A 15,503-nucleotide genomic window follows, 5' to 3' on the forward strand; every position below is an offset into this window, starting at 1 on the left:
AAGAGGTCACGAAAAGCAAAATGAGAAGTGTTTTGTGAAATAAGGGTTCGAGGCCCAAAGGGTTAGAGGCCCTCTAGATAAGGGTTCAAGGCCCGAGTGTGTTTCCTGAGTTTGGCAACTCCACATGTTTTCTGACGAGAATTCATGATTTTGCTGGGTTGAAGTCTCAGAGGGTGGGGGACCTCCGAAGTGTAAACAGTTTTCTTAAAGTTTGAGTCCTTTATAAAATAGGGTTAGAGTCCCTAGGAAGGTTGTTAGTTGTATAAAGGAGTCAGAAGCTGAGACCAGGCAAAAACACAAGGGTGTGAATGCTGTGTTTTATGCCTCGATAAAACCAGATTACAGATGTAATAATACATAAAGCACATACTATAAGTCCTGTGAAGCAAATAAGTTACTGTGAACAGTTTGTATGAATCTATAAGACCAGTAACAGTGAGAGCATGACTGTGAGTTATAAATGACATTTGTAACAAGACCAGCATGAGAAAACTATGAGCTGGAATAGGATAATTCAGCAAGAATAGTTAGACTTGGAGGACATTTAGTGGACTCCAGAGAAACGTACATAATACACAAACACATAAAATACATGAGCTGTTCACAGAAGAAATAATCTGTGAAAACAGACGTTTTCAGGCGGAGTGGGTGAAAGTGTGTAAGGGGAGACGCCCTGCAGACAGTTGGTGCCGTGTCCCTCCCTGAGGGACTGAGGACGCCTCAAAGTGGCCAGGGATAGGACCCCGAGACCCTGAACTGGCAGGTGAGGGAAGACAGTTGAGATACTTAAATGGTGAAACTGTAATAATAAGATTAAGTAAAAGGAATTCCAGGGAGTCAACGGAGAGTTGATTCCTAGGAATCAAAAGTGCATGATTTATATGAGAAAGCTTCTCAACAGATGACAGAAAAACAGTCTAAAGATTCTGGAAGAACACACACCATGACTACTTGTAGCCAGAGCGGTACATCCAGATTTCAATGTCCGTTGTTGACCTCATCAGTTGGAATGACAAAATATGTCCCTTTTTCATTGGGAGATGTACAGGCATTAGTGGATAAGTTGCCACCTATTGCAGGATGCGGACGTGTCTGGTTACAGGAATTAGATACATTGACTAAAGGCATGACACTGGCCTTGGGTGACTTTAGATCAATTTTGGGACAATCTGTGCGTCCCTCGGTGGCTAGGGAGATAGAACAGAATGCTGATTGCATAAGGACCCTGATGACACACCCCTGACACGTGTAATGACAGCCCTAGGGAAAGCCATAAGAAATCAGTATCCGCCCCCGTTGCAATCCCTCAATTCGATGGGGACCTTAATCAGCATCCTAAAGAGCACATTAGTGCTGCAGTGGACACGTGGATGAGACACACAGGAGTTAATCCTAAGGGTGACAAGACAGGAATGGGACAGCTGTTTAAAAAGCCATATTAAAAGGAGTTCCTGTTGACATGTGTCAAAAGATGAAAAATAATCCTGATTTGCAGGGAGCAGACTTCACAAAGTGGGAAAAACATTTAATTCACCATTTACATACAGCTCAGGAGGCAGTGAAAAAGTAAAGAGGAGAAAGAGCGCAGCTCAACCTGTTCCTCCTGCAGCACACACCCCTATGTTTATGTTACCACCTGTGACTGATCAGTGCCAAGGAGGGGGTTACCCCCTCCTCCACCCTATTTATTTTATAATTACAGGTACAGTGGCTCCAGTCGTGGAGGCGGATGGCATGTTGGTGGTCAGCTGGTCGTGGTGGATGGAAACAGCGGGGCACTGGAAGATGCGTGCTACAACTGCGGTCAGTCTGGATATTGGGCACGCACCGGCCCCACCTGGGGGTAACAGCAGGGAGTAACGGTCCCTCCTAATGCAGGCATGGCACCTCTACCACCCCAGCAGGGCCAGTATCCACAGATGGGTGGACACCCGTCTTACAGCCCATACTGACGCCCCTGAGGAGGACCAAGGCAGCGTGGGCACAGCAGATCCCATGTTGCCTGCAAAGGTGGGAGAGAACTGTCTGAATTTTTAGTGGACACTGGAGCTACTTATTCCACCATAACACAGCAACCTCCTAAACCACTGCTCCCTACCAAGACTGTTTCTGTGATGGGCTTATCAGGGGCTGCACAAATTCTTCCTGTTCAGATTGGGACTCAGAGAGTAACTCACCCTTTTGTGTGTTCACCCAGCACACCTGTTAAGCTGGGAGCATCAGTGTTGTGTGGTAAACCTTTCCAGATGGTTTCTCTTTGGCATGTGGACAAATGCTTCAGCATGGACAATATTTTTTACAGCCAGTTGAAGAGGAATCTTCTGGGGACTGTTGACCGCACCTTCTTCTCCAAGCAGCATCTTCTCTGTGTATCAGATGTGGAAACCCTGGATTCAAAGTCTCTGCCCCTACACCTCTCCGCCTGACCTGCCCCATGTCACTCTGTCACACTGAATGGTACCAGGACTTGTTTAATGAAACAGTAGAAGGTAGGACATGGTTTATTTCATCCAAAAATATTTATGTGGCTCCTGAGGGTGTGGCTGCAGCAGTTGATTTAACACCTGACCAAGCAGAATGGTATTTAATGTCAGATGAAGCTCTTCCTCATGTTTCTCTTTCTTTGCGTCTTGAGCATCAAGCTAAGGAATTGGGAGGAGTGGTAAAGCGCTCTCTGGCAGCTGGGGACTGGCAGGCCACCTCAGTCACCAACTTAAGGTATCCTAAAAGCACAGACACATAATGTATAAATGTACAGCTACTGATGAAGTTCTGTTGCAGCAAGAGATGCTCATACATCATCCTGGAAGAGAAAAAACAGATCATCCCAAAGCTGCACCTCTCCTCCGGCCGGGGCAAAAGAAACGGTGCAGACTCTGTGTTATTTAGCTTTACCAAAACAAACGAGCACGCAGGAGTTTCTGGGGAGCAACTCCAACAATACTCAGCTTTACTTATCCATGAATCCTGATGAGCCCAACCAGTTAGAAAGACTACAAGCATGTCTTGAAGACATAAAAAGTTGGATGACTTTACATTTTTTGCTTCTAAATTCAGACAAGACAGAAGTTGTCGTCTTTGGACCAGAGTCTTTGAAAAATAACTGATTAATCAATCATTTAACCTGGATGGCATTAAATTGACCTCCGGTAATAAAGTAAAAAACCTTGGTGTTATTTTTGACCAGGACATGTCATTTAAATCCCATATTAAACAGGTTTCTAGGATTTCCTTCAGCGTAACAGTGAAAATGTATCCTATCCTGCCTGATAATTTTAGCTATTGGAAGCATATATATATAGTAAAGAGAACTGGCCCGAGTACTGAACCCTGTGGTACTCCACAATTAACCTTGGAATTTAAAGATGACTTATCATTTACATGAACAAACTGGAATCTGTCAGACAAATAGGATTTAAACCAGCCTAGCGCTGTTCCCATGATCCCTACAGCATATTCCAGCCTTTCTAAGAGAATATTGTGTTCAACTGTATCAAATGCAGCACTGAGATCTCAGAGGACAAGTACAGACACAAGTCCATTATCTGAGGCCTTAAGAATATCATTAGTGACTTTCAGCAGAGCTGTTTCAGTGCTATGATGAGCTCTGAAGCCTGACTGAAACTCTTCAAACAGGTCATTGCTGTGTAAATGATCACACATTTGATTAGCAACTATTTTCTCAAGAATTTTAGATAAGAATGGAAGATTGGATATAGGTCTGTAATTTTTCAAGTCATCTCAATCAAGTGGAGATTTCCTAAGTAAAGGTTTAATTACAGCTGTCTTAAAAGCCTGTGGTACATATCCTGATAACTCAGGAAGCTCCACAGGATCAAAACAGTCCAAACACAAATCAGGTTCTGCAGTTATTTCCAACGTTGTCTCACTTGCTGAAGATGAAGTAATCATCTTCGGGAGTATGTCTATGATTTTCTTTTTAATAGAATCAATTTTATTTAAGAAGAATCCCATAAAGTCATGACTGCTGAGAGCTAAGAGAATGGATGGCTCAACAGAGCTATGACTCTGTGTAAGTTTAGCAACTGTACTAAAGAGAAACCTAGTATTACTCTTGTTCTTTTCTATTAATGATGAGGTGTGGAATACTCGGTTAAATTAAACTCAAAGGTTATTAAAAAATGGTCAGACAGGACAGGGCTATGAAAGAATATTGTTATGTCTTTACATTCAATGCCATATGTCAGCACAAGGTCCAGAGAATGAAGACAAAGGTGGGTAGGTTTGTTAATGTTTTGAGTAAAGCCAATTGAGTCTAAGATAGCATTAAAGGCTATATTTAGGCTATCACTTTCAGTGTCAAAATGAATGGTAAAATCCCCCACTATAATAACATTATCTGTATTTAACACAAAATCAGACAAAAAGGTCTGAAAACTGATCTAAAAATTGAGAGTAAGGACCTGGTGGACGGTCCAAAACAACAAATAAAAGCTTTGCAATTTGGATGAGGAAAACTAAGGATTGTTAATTGATAATTGTTTTATTTTTATTTTTAGTCTGAGTTGTGTTTATATTTAAGAGATTTTCCTGATTTCCTCCTTTTAGATTATTTTTTAATCTATTCAATTTTAGCCGTGGGCAGGGTGAAAGTAGTTTTAAAATATATATATATATATCAGTGGCGATTGCTCTAAGATTGTAAGGGAAGCTCAGCTTCCCCTAAAATGTCAAAAAATAAGTGATGAAATATATACTGTTGTGTGTACATGTCATTGACTAAATTTGCGCTACAACGCGCTCAACCTTTGTTCAGAATCAGCTTGTTATCACTGGTAACGACGCGGCTTTCCTCTCACTCATTCCCACAGCTTCACAGTGCTTTAAACAGTGAGTTCAATTACGAAGCAAAAATGCTGGGCTTTGTCCCACCCATCGGACACTCAGCGTCTCTGGGGGTCTATGGGGCAGTGGGCTGGCCTCGGCTGGCCCGGATGATCAGCTTCTGCATGATGATTGGATGATCTATCTGAGGCTGAATCCCTTTTTGATTGACAGCGAAATGAGTGAATCAGCGATACACACACACACACACACACACACACACACACACACACACACACACACACACACACACACACACACACACACACACACACACACACACACACACTGTGTTGTTGTAATTCAGCAAAATAACCTGAAACACAACTAGTTACTCTCCCTTTGCTTTTAACTGGGGTATTTAGCAGCGAGCAGACAGACATTAAACGTAGCGGTGCTCGTTTTAAAGGCTGGTCGTTCACAAGAGCCTCGAGCTCCGAGGAGAGAGAAGCAAAGCAAGAGCATTGAGGCTCCAGCATAGCAGAACTGTTCAGAAACTATTTGGAATGAGGGGAAAAAAGCTATATTTATAAACAGATTAAGTCGTGTTTTAGACTGCCTATTGGTAGCGGATCTGATATTTGTGTGTTCGTGAGTTTTTGCAGCCGTAACTGGTTCTGGATGACGGCTTCATAGCAGACAGCCGTTCTTCTCTCTTCCCGGTACCGCGTACCGGCACAGGATCTTTTAGTGGTACGCAGTACCGGACCGTACCGGCTCACTTTCACCCCTGGCTGTCGGCGAGACACTATCTTAATAGGGTAATGGGTGAGTAGCAGTACAGAAGCTGCAGAGAGGAGTGTTAAAGTACGACCATGCTTCCTGGTCTGAACCCTGATTTATCAGAGTTTTGGAGAACTAATAAATTCGGCCAGATTCCTAGAAAGAAGAGATGCTCCATCCAAAGTGGGATGGATGCCGTCTCTCCGGATCAGACCAGGTTTTCACCAAAATGTTCGCCAATTATCAATGTAGCCCACATCGTTTTCAATTCAATTCAATTCAGTTTTATTCATATAGCGCCAATTCACAACACATGTTGTCTCAAGGCACTTCACAACAGTCAGGTTCATACATTCCAATTAATCCTAACCATTGAACAGTGCAGTCGGAATTAGCTTTTTATTCAAATTGGATAAAAAGTTTTTCTATCTAAGGAAACCCAGCAGATTGCATCCAGTCAGTGACTTGCAGCATTCCCTTCTCCCGGATGAGCATGTAGAGACAGTGGACAGTCACTGGCGTTGACTTTGCAGCAATCCCTCATACTGAGCATGCATGTAGCGACAGCGGAGAGGAAAAACTCCATTTTAACAGGAAGAAACCTCCAGCAGAACCAGGCTCAGTGTGAGCGGCCATCTGCCACGACCGACTGGGGGTTAGAGAGAACAGAGCAGAGACACAAAGAGAACACAGAAGCACTGATCCAGGAGTACTTTCTATGGGAATGAAAAGTAAATGTTAATGGATGTAGCTCCTTTAGTCGTTTCAGCTAGAAAGAAAGAACAGATAAACTCTGAGCCAGTTTTCAAGGTTAGCGTCTGAAAGAGAGCACATATAATTAGTTACAGTAAAAGCTCAGTCAATTTCCATGTCTAGGAGAGAGAAAGGGTTAAACACTAAAAGACAGGGCTATGTGGATCATCGGTAGAGGGTGAGCATTAAGTTGTTGCCAGTGAAAGCTCGGACGATGCCCCTCTCCAGAAAGGTGTCACAGGCAGACACAGAGCTAGGCCAGGTGTAGCTTATAGGAAGAGAAAAGAGAGAACAAGGTTAAACAAGGTTAAACAAGGTTTTTTCTTTTTTCCTTTTCCTGCTCTCGGTGGAGGTGGATGCTTTTCCTCTGTCTCCGCACCCCTCCCATGTCTGCCCTGCTTCAGCTCTGTGTCTTGTCTGTTTTTGGAGCCTCTTTTTGCACATCTTCCAAATTCTTCCAAAATATGGATTTGGTCAGCTGGTCTCTCAATGCAATTGATAAAATATTCTCAACGAGAAGACAGGGGTCGGGAGAGCCCGCTTGCCCGGACGGGACATTTTTCTCCAGATACACAATGGACTCCTGGCAGAAGTGGAGGGTTGTGTGTTTGTCGATAATGTCAGTCGGGGATGTGGAAGATGTGTATATAATTGGATGTTTGATATCAGGATTTCTGCTTTTTGGAGTCAGCGGTTACCTGACATATCGAGAAATTCGGAGAATGTCAGCAGCTGTTCTGGCCATTGTAAGGCTGCCTGGCATGTGTGATGGGATCTTCAGAGCGATCAGCACTCAGACTGAGATGTTACGTGAGCTGAATCGCAGACTGGATGTGACCCTTATACAGGATCGCAGGCAGGTTGCGGTTCCTGGACTCAGGGGTGAAATGGTATAAATCTTTGACAAAGTTCTTCGCTTGGATCTGGCAGAAAGACCAGGAATTTGGCTGTTTGGATTCGCCTTTGAGAAGCACCAGTGAGACTCTCAAGGCTGACGGAAAATTAAGAGTCAGCCTAACCCAAATAATTATTGTTTTTCTGAATCTGGCTCCCCTGCGCGGCCTTGATGGCTGGCTATCTTCAACTTCTCCTGGAAGTTATGTAAACATGACGCTCTGCTCCCTCTGCCCCCTCCCTTCCATGAGGACACTGTGGACTTGCTCAGAACTTGGCCAGTTGATGAACATTCCAACGAACCATCAAGGATAATGGCCTCTGTGACAGTGCTTCATGGACTTACTTGCACACATTCACTCGCACACACACACGTGCTCAAGATAAACATATGCACCCCCTCACACCACCTTCACTGTTCCCGGCATGATTTTGTTTTGTCAACTTGTTGCTTCTTTGTGCTGAGGTTTTTTGCAATCTCAAACTGTATCCTGCTAAGGATAAAGTGTGACATATGATTTTTTTTCCCTCTACTTACCTAATGTGGTCTCTTTTCTCATCTAACAAGGGCAGCGCCTGTGAGTGGGCAGCAAAGCCTCGGTGACCCGTCTCCCTTGTCTTGTGTCATTATGTATGTTTGGATGGGTTGTGCTGGAATTCTAATTTTCCCTCGGGGATCAATAAAGTATCTTTGAATTGAATTGAATTGAATAAAAGCTGAAATAACAGCAAACAATGCAAAATTGGAGAGTAGTGTGAGAATGTAGCGAAGAGGGTGAAAGTGGTCGTTGTGTCCTCCAGCAGCCTAAGCCTATAGCAGCATAACTACACAGATAGTTTCAGTTCAGATTATTTAGTTAAACGGGGCTTATTTACAACAATGTCGTCTCAAGGCACCTCACAAAGGGTCCCACTGATGGTCATTGTTATACTAAAAACCACAAGGATTGGAATACCTCTCTCTGTCAGACTGATCACAACCATCGGAAAAGAGAAGGGGTCAGACAGGTAGCAGAAATGGAGGGTGTGTTTGCACCTCAACCATAACTGAGCCGGTTTAGAGTAAACCTGACTCCTCCTTACTCCATCCAACAGGGAGGGAGGAAGGCTCTCTCCCTGGTAAACTAAGCGACTCTAACTATAAGCTTTATCAAAAAGGAAAGTTTTAAGCCTAGCCTTAAAAGTAGACAGGGTGTCTGCCTCACGGACTAAAGCTGGGAGTTGGTTCCACAGGAGAGGAGCCTGATAACTAAAGGATCTGCCTCCCATTCTACTTCTAGAGACTCTAGGAACCACCAGTAAACTTGCAGTCTGAGAACAAAGTGCTCTGTTAGGAACATATGGAACAATCAGATCTCTGATGTATGATGGAGCTAGATCATTAAGGGCTTCATATGTGAGGAGGAGAATTTTAAATTCTATTCTGGACTTAACAGGGAGCCAATGAAGGGAAGCTAAAATAGGAGAAATATGATCTCTCTTTTTAATTTTCATCAGAACTCTTGCTCCAGCATTTTGAATCAGCTGAAGGCTTTTAACTGCATTTTGTGGACATCCTAATAGTAACGAATTACAATAGTCCAGCCTTGAAGTAACAAATGCATGGACTAGTTTTTCAGCGTCACTCCTGGATAGTATATTTCTAATTTTGGCAATGTTCCGGAGGTGAAACAAGGAAATCCTAGAAACCTGTTTAATATGGGATTTAAATGACATGTCCTGGTCAAAAATAACACCAAGGTTTTTTACTTTATTATCAGAGGTCAATTTAATGCCATCCAGGTTAAGTGATTGACTAAGCAGTTTCTTTTTTAAAGACTCCGGTCCAAAGACGACAACTTCTGTCTTGTCTGAATTTAGAAGCAAAACATTTAACGTCATCCAAGTTTTTATATTTTCAAGACATGCTTGTAGTCTATCTAACTGGTTGGGCTCATCAGGATTTATGGATAAGTAAAGCTGAGTATCATCAGCGTAACAGTGAAAATGTATCCCATGCTGCCTAATAATTTGACCTATTGGAAGCATATATATAGTAAAGAGAAGTGGCCCAAGTACTGAACCCTGTGGTACTCCACAATTAACCCTGGAGTTTAAAGATGATTTATCATTTACATGAACAAACTGGAATGTGTCAGACAGATATTTAAACCAGCCTAGCGCTGTTCCCCTGATCCCTGCAGGATATTCCAGCCTTTCTAAGAGAATATTGTGATCGACTGTATCAAATGCAGCACTAAGATCTAACAGAACCAGAACCGACACAAGTCCATTATCTGAGGCCATAAGAATATCATTAGTGACGTTCAGCAGAGCTGTTTCAGTGCTATGATGAGCTCTGAAACCTGACTGAAACTCTTCAAACAGGTCGTTGCTGTATAAATGCTCACACATTTGATTAGCAACAATTTTCTCAAGAATTTTAGATAATAATGGAAGATTGGATATAGGTCTGTAATTTTCAAGTCATCTCGATCAAGCGAAGGTTTCTTAAGTAAAGGTTTAATTACAGCTAACTTAAAAGCCTGTGGTACATATCCATTTACTAAAGAGAGATTAATCATATCTAAAATGGGGCTGGTAATCAGAGGGAACACTTCCTTAAATAATTTGGTTGGGATTGGGTCTAACATACAAGTTGAAGGTTTAGATGAAGCAAATATTTCTGATAACTCAGGAAGCTTCACAGGATCAAAACAGTCCAAACACAAATCAGGTTCTGCAGTTATTTCCAATGTTGTCTCACTTGCTGAGGATGAAGTAATCATCTTCAGGAGTATGTCAAAGATTTTCTTTTTAATAGAATCAATTTTATTTAAGAAGAATCCCATAAAGTCATGGCTGCTGAGAGCTAAGGGAATGGATGGCTCAACAGAGCTATGACTCTGTGTAAGTTTAGCAACTGTACTAAAGAGAAACCTAGGATTATTCTTGTTCTCTTCTATTAATGATGAGAAATAAGCTGCTCTAGCTTGGCGAAGTGTCTTTTTATACAACAGTAGGCTATTTTTCCTACTGTTGTAGGAAAAATAGCCTACAACACTTCCTGTTTTCACCAACAGCGAAAACAGGAAGTGACGTTACCCAGAGCAACAGAGCAAGATGTTTCTGGGCACCACCTAGACAGCCAGCGGTTGAATGACAGCATGCGGCTAAACATGTCGTCACTGGTCAGATCGGGGAGGGGACCAGAGAAAATTACGACATTGTCCGACATTGTTTTGGCAAACTTACACACTGAAGCAACACTAACTTTGGTGACCTCCGATTGACGTAATCGGGTGTCATTACCGCCAGCGTGAATAACAATTTTACTGTATTTACGCTTATCCTTAGCCAGACATTTGACTTTGGTCGTTAGTGTCTCTAGGGCCGCGTTTCTGACTATGGAGCTGCCAATTACCAGAGTTGGTGTGTCACTGAGCGGGGAAAATCTGTTAGAAACGCAGACAGGTTGGTGGTGACCTGTGGGCTGGGATCTAGGACTATGCTTTCTACGTATCGTCACCCAGCCGGCCTGAGGCGCCGGCTGCGCGGGCTCTGCTGGAGGACTGCTACGGGGAGCTACCCTCGGTGGCTCCGCGCTGGCTAAGGGGCCTCAGCTATCTGCTGGTTTTTCAACAGCGCGGATCCGGGCCTCCAATTCCGACACCCTCACCTCCAAATCTACAAAAATGCTACATTTATTACACGTACCATTATCACTAAAGGAGGCAGAGGAGTAACTGAACATCTGACACAGAGAGAAGGAGAGAGGAGGAGACTCAGAGAGAAACAGCAGAACGGGTAACCATGGTGGAGCTAAAGCTAAGCTAGCAACCCTTTACCACTACTAGAAAAAACCGTGTAAGACACAAGGAGTCCCCAAACGGTAAATGCAGCAACAGAAAGTATGTGTTTTAACATGCTTATGTATTAGAACAAGTAAGAGATATCACAGTAGAGAGAAATCAGATCAAACGAGAGAGCCTTCACACACCAAACAATCCACCGAGTGCAACAGCAAAAACAGGAAGTGACAAATACGCTTTACCACACCTTCCCTTTTTTTTGTTCATGTAAGTAAAATTTTTTGACTTCAATATTTGCTTTCCCATGTATTTCTAGCCCTTAATCGTTGCAGTGATTTGTTTAGATGTTTAGATATTTCCGATTTCCAGGAACAGTCCCTGTTTTCGATGATTTGTCCCTTGCTAAAGTGGGCCTGGAAATGTCCCAGATTGTAGCGTTTTACGAAAGAGACAAAAATCTTGCATGTTTAAAAGTGGAAAGCATGAGTTTCGCACATGAGCACCTATTACGGTAGCTGGTCACGCTGTTGTTAACTAATTAAATAATAAAAAAACATTAATATTTACAATTCCATTATACTAGGATGACACCAGTATCTCATCTTAAAATGACCAATTTTATAAGAGTATTATTTTATTTGTTAAAGTTTTTTGGGTGACAAGATAAAATAAGTGGAAGAGCAAATAAAAAGAAAATAATAGTCATGTAAGCATATCACTAAGTTGTGTCTAATTTCTTGTGTTCTAAGAATTTCCCTTCACTATTAGCCTACCTGTGTTCTTTCAATAACCTTGATTAATTGATTCCTAATGTTTTAATAAGTCACCATAATGAAGACAGATTCATATTTAAGAACATATTGCTGAATTAATGTTATTTTAGCCATCACATGGAGTAAGGAGTGGTATGTTTAAACCCTAACCCCAACCTGCTCAAGTTTGTTGTAACTTTAAAACAAAACACAGAACAAATAGGCTAACCTCAAGGCTTAGATGCCTGTTTGCATTAGCTTCATCAGGCAGCCGTTCTACCACCACAAACAAAGCAAAACACAGTGCTCGTACTCTTACTCGTACTCGTCATCTTCCACTTATCGCAGGGGCAGCAGACTCAGCAGACTCAGCAGAGACACCCAGGCGTCCCTCTCCCCAGACCCCTCCCCCAGCTCCTCCGGGGGGAGCCCAAGGCGTTCCCAGGCCAGCCGAGAGACATAGTCCCTCCAGCGTGTCCTGGGCCTCCTCCCGGTGGGACGTGCCTGGAACACCTCCCGAGGGAGGCGTCCAGGAGGCATCCGGTATAGATGCCCGATCCACCTCAACTGTCTCCTCTCGATGTGGAGGAGCAGCGGTTCTACTCCGAGCCCCTCCTGGATGGCCAAGCTCCTCACCCTATCTCTCAAAACACCATGCAATTAATAATATTTAGATTGTTTCTTCCTAAACTAATTTTGAACAAAAAGTTAAAGTAATTCAGGTCATAGGGGTGATCCCGAAATAGGATTTACATTTGGCCAAGTTGATACCTTCCTCTAATGTTCTTGTAATATCCACTCAGTTGATTTTCTGATGAAATTATTATTTTTTTTTATATACATTCTTTTTTTAATGTGTGTTAATTTTAAACCGTTAAACAAACACTAAAGTTGGGACTTGTACATTCAAATCATTGCATCTGAGTCTCATTTCAAAATTCCCCGGTGCTCCAGCAGCAAACCTACTGCCCCATATATCAGCTGAAACATTCATCCTGGAAGGTTAACAGTTGTCATCCTCTTCCTTTAAGTGTTGTCTATTAATTTCTAGCTTACGTATCTTAGTGACATACAAGGTTTACTCAGGTATGGTGGATGAATGAATGAATACCTTTAAAACACCCACACTTTTTGTTGGAGTATAGACTTGGTATTACCACTCAAAGCATGCTGCACAATCAATCTAATCAGTTTTCATTAATTGTTATCAACTTGTTAATGACTCAGCAGCTTTTCAAGAGAGAAATAATAGCTTTGACAAAAGAGGGTTTTTTTGTACACTCACCGAATCAGATTGAATTGTTTCTGGTGCCAAACCCTGTAACAGTCACTTGGATTAAAATGCCTTCCAAACCTTAGAGCTCTCATGAAAGCTTGGTGTAAAGTACTGTAGCTGTGAAGCCAGTGAAAAATAGATGTGAAGATGATGAGTGTTTCTGACTGCATGCTTAGCCCCTCATGTGGTCTAAGAACCTACGCTTTCAAGAGATAGAAATATGCCCCTTTTTCTATTGGGTCGATTTGGCCCGGCTCCACTCCACTTGGTCCACTTAGCGAGAGTTTCCATTACTGTTTTTTCCATACTGGTACATACTTTTTTGGGCCCTGCTTCTAAGCAGGTACGATTGGGGCTGAGTAGAGACTACATGTGACGTGAACAGACTGCTGTTCACCGATTGGTCATGCACTGTATTTAATAACATCCTAAATCAGCTGATCACGCATAAAATCAGCTGTTCAGACGCATAAACACGTCCCACAAAACACAAAAATAATACCACCATGAAACAGCGTGTTTGGTTCTGACATTTATTGACGGTCCTTAAGAGAACCAGCGTCTGCAGGAGGAGGAAGCAGGCAGTAAGCAGCTGCTTGTAATCAGACTGGCTGCATCTGCTGAATGCAAGGAGCACAAAAATTCAATGTCCAAACTAAAACTAACTTTACCACGATCAGAAGTCTGCAGTTTTGCTCTTTAAAGTCCTTGTCCTCATTAGTGCCATGGCTGAAACAAAAACTTACTCATAAAGGACCAAATTGTAACTTCATCAGGCAATCTTTAGAGCTTCACCAGTCCAGACAGCAGCAGCTCTCTTCTGGCTGGGCTGTGGTCCAGATAATTGTCCCTGTGGATCATTTTATACATGAAAAAAACACATGTTAGAAATTTGTAGATAACCTAGTGAGAAATCAATAGACCATAGGCCATATTGTTTTTGTCATTGTCTTTAAAACGACGAGATATCAATGTATTTTACAACCTCAAAAGCTAATCTTTCCTCCTCCATAAAATACTTTACAGTCATATTTAATAAATTAGAATATGTTTTCTGATGAGGCTCATTAAGGCAGATTAAACATATATTTAAACCCAATCTTCCAGATATCTTGACTGATTTATTTTGATTATTCCATGATGTCAACAAGACAGCAGGTTGTTCAAGAAGTGTCCACAGTTGTGCCTCCATTTAACTCAGATGTTGTGAATTAGCTTATGAGAAGCGTTTAAGGCCATGACATCATCTTTCCAAGGTTGTTTAAATGCATAGAAATCTTAGTGCATGTAAACTTCTGAAATTAGTTTCAAATAAGTTCTCTCTTTCATTATTCTGGCATTTACCAAATGCAAATCCTTTTGGCAATCCTAACTGACCTAAAGCAGTTAAAGTTTAATTTGATTTAATGTTAGATAATGAGAAAAAAGGGTGACTTGTCTTTTTATCAGTGCCCGTAAATATCTGATTTTAACTGTGTGACCCATAGCGGCCCATTCTGGCTTAATGACACTGAATGGGTGGCAAGGCTTCTTTTTTACAGCCTCCTCCAGAATAGCTGAAATTCTGACCTTCTTAATCTTTCAGTGGCTTTTGATTTCTCTCAGCTTGACTGGGCGTGAACATGCATCAGCACTTAAGATGGAGGACTCTGCTGCTTTTTGACTTCTGGAGATGTGGGGCGATGAACATCTGAATACGGATCCTTGGTGTCAAACTTGGCTTCAGAAAACAATTATATTGTAAAAATTAACAATGACAAATGAGATAATCTGCTTTGCACAACAGTTACAGCAAAGGGTTTATATTTATCCTGCACCAGCTTGTCTCTCCAACTAGGCAATATCTCAGGCCTGGTCGCTATGGCAACTGTAAAGCCCATACTGGAGAGCAACCAGGACACATTAATAAGCTTAGTGTGAAGTTCTTTGGTTCCTTCTGTTGGTAATAGGCACAAGCAGTAGCTTGGACCTTCAAGGAGCAAATGCCTCTTGTGAAGCACTATGTAAGCAAATTAATCCAACGTTATAAATATGGGCCTTAAATCTCATTAAAACATTCAAAAGAATTGCATCTGTGATGAAAAGAGAAAAAGACAAGTCCAATGCTAGAAACTAGCAGCGCCTTAAAATGCCCTCAGAAAGTGTTTCACCATCTGCTCATTTTTTCCATCAGCTTCATGGCACCCAGTGTTGAGGAATCTCTGCTAGGGAAGGGGTGTGTGTGTGTGTGGGGGGGGGGGATCGTTTGGTTAAAAGCACAGACGAGAACATGACTGGCCAAAGGGATATTATGGAGCTTTGGAAGCTTAGGATTCCCCCACAGACATACTGCCCTCCCCCATTTCCATGCAGTAAATCTCTCATCCCAATTAACAAAGCAACAATAAGCTGATCTGTGGTTATCCAGGACAAAGGTTGGCACTGCGTGTCTGTCTGTTTGCAAAGAAACAGCTGGGCGAAAACTCATGT

The sequence above is a fragment of the Girardinichthys multiradiatus genome, chromosome 23 (genome assembly GCF_021462225.1).
Source record: "Girardinichthys multiradiatus isolate DD_20200921_A chromosome 23, DD_fGirMul_XY1, whole genome shotgun sequence".
Lineage (NCBI taxonomy): Eukaryota > Metazoa > Chordata > Actinopteri > Cyprinodontiformes > Goodeidae > Girardinichthys > Girardinichthys multiradiatus.